The sequence below is a fragment of the Hipposideros armiger genome, unplaced genomic scaffold (genome assembly GCF_001890085.2).
Source record: "Hipposideros armiger isolate ML-2016 unplaced genomic scaffold, ASM189008v1 scaffold_454, whole genome shotgun sequence".
Lineage (NCBI taxonomy): Eukaryota > Metazoa > Chordata > Mammalia > Chiroptera > Hipposideridae > Hipposideros > Hipposideros armiger.
The window spans coordinates 653838-656196 of record NW_017731804.1 but is presented as its reverse complement, the minus strand read 5'-3'; positions in this window follow the sequence as shown (position 1 = coordinate 656196).

Genomic DNA, 2359 nt, shown 5'->3' with positions numbered 1-2359 from the left:
GGTAGGGTGTGGCTGACGGAGGTGGGGGAGCTGAGGAAAGATGGCTGAGATGAAAACCTCACCCTTGTTCTCAGTACTGTGTCCTCAACTCTGCCCGGCGTTCCCTGGCCTAGAGAGGTTCTGTTTTACCCTCTGTGTAGAGCATATAAAATATATATGTTGGGGGCCGGCCAAGTGGCGCATTGATTAAGAGCTGGCTTGGGATGCCAGGGGGCCCTGGTTTGGATCCCACATATGAGGGCCAGTGACACCGCCCTCTACAGCTAAGATGCTGAACAACAGCTCAACCTGGCGACTGATCTGCCTCACCCGGGAAGAGCACAATGATGGTGCCAACTTGGGCCAGTGAAGCAATGTCCTCCACAACTAGACTGAAGAATAAAAAAAAGGACAGCAACTTGTCTGTTTCCCTTCCCCAAATTCCCCAGTGCTGTTCCCATCCCCCAATTCCCCAATTAAAAAAAAATATAAAAAAAATATATATATATGTATATATATATATATACATATATATATATATACATATATATGTATATATGTATATATATATATGTTGGATTGAGGTTTGCAAAACAAGTTGTTTACTAGTAGGGACACAAGCTAGGCTGCACATGTGTGAAACTGATAAGAGTAAAGTGAAAGTCAACATGCTTATGTGTAGAGCATATACATAAAAATAAACACAGCAAAATTGAGTGGTAAACACATTCACCAAAACAACTTCTGGGTATCACCTAAGAAGTAAACAAGTGCAAGGAAAAGAGGATAAAAGCAGAGCTCCATGCAGCGCAGTGCCATACGCAGTCTGACTGGGCGCTCCAGCTAAGACCCTCTGCGAGGTACAAGCCACATACTCCAGGACTCTCCGAAGTTCTTCCTTGCAAGACCAGCTTGCCTCAGACGCGTTGTGGGCCCAGTCATCTCTCCCAGGGACCTTCTCCATCTCAATTGACTCTGGGACTTGGTTCATTATTAAATTCTATTCCATTCTGTATAACCCTCTGTACTTACCAGAGCATTGGCCTCTGGTAACATTGGTTCCCAAATAAAGCTGTTACTCACTCTCTCTGAACCTGTGTGTCAGGACTTTGTTCCCCAATCACGTCACGAGTGCCATGCAGGGACGTAGGGCCCTGCCGAGGGGTTAATGTCCCCTTGACTTTCAGGAAGAGACTGAAATATGGCGACTGCCCTTCCAGGCATTTGCAACACCCTCATCAGAGGAATGAGTCTCCCGTTGTCACTGAGACGGGGCACAGGTATCACATGAGGAGAACGGATCTAACTGCTTAGTAAGCAGTTTTATCCAGATCTCCTGAGAGGACTCAAGAGTTGAATGGGGAAAGGGGACAGAAATGTAAATAAATGATTGTAAGGACATGTCTTAGATATTTAAAATGATATGGAAGCCCAGAAAAAGCTAACTGACAACTGCAGAATAGGGGGAAGGTTGGGAGGGGACAGGCAGGAGGGAGGGAAACAGATTTTGGAAGGGTGAAAACAGAATTTGCAAAGAGGAGGAGAGAAGGGCTTTCACTGCAAAGCACAGAACCTGGACGTGCAGACAGTGCAGAGCTGGGCAGGGAGGACGCTGCTGTGGGCCGCTGAGCAGGCAGTGCATGGGAGTTGGGGCTTCCCAGCAGCCATCCGGTCTGTCACCTGTACCCTCTGATGGTTTCTGATTTTGCCCACGTCTCATGACCTGCTGGTCAGCCTCCCTCTGGCCCTGCGTCCTGGCCTGCCCAGCCCAGTTGACGCGTTACTGTGAACGTGCCCGCACACACGCTCACTGCGGGGCCTGTGTTCATCCCGCTCCTGCAGACCTCCCGGGTCCTCCGCCCCTCCCCCTCCCTCTGCTTCCCCAGCAAAGCAGGCGTCTGCCTGTCCCTGCAGGCTCACCAGGTGACATTCAGGGCACAGTTAAATGTGAGTTTCTGATAAATGATGAATACTTTTTGGTATTAGTATATCCCAAATGTTGCAATACTTGGGACAAATATAAGCATCTCAAATACTTATGCTAAAAAATCCCTGAAGATCAGGCCGCTGCATGCAGATGCGGGCATCTCTCTGCTCCTGCTGGAGGTCTGGTCTTGCCCCTGGGGAGGGACACCCTGGCTGGGTCCGCCTGGAATCCAGTTTTACCAGAGTGAAACCACGTGTATCCCTGTCTATCTGACTGGCATCTCTTTCTCAGTTAGCTCCAGATGTAAGGAAGGGCCAGTTCATGACCACTGTAAGCTAACCTTAACCTCTGTCCTCGGGGTGCTGCCCCCAGGACATACCCAGGGGTCTGTTAAAGAATCAAGCGGGGGGGGGGGGGGGGGGGCTCCTGCTGGTTACCAGTCATGGGTCCACG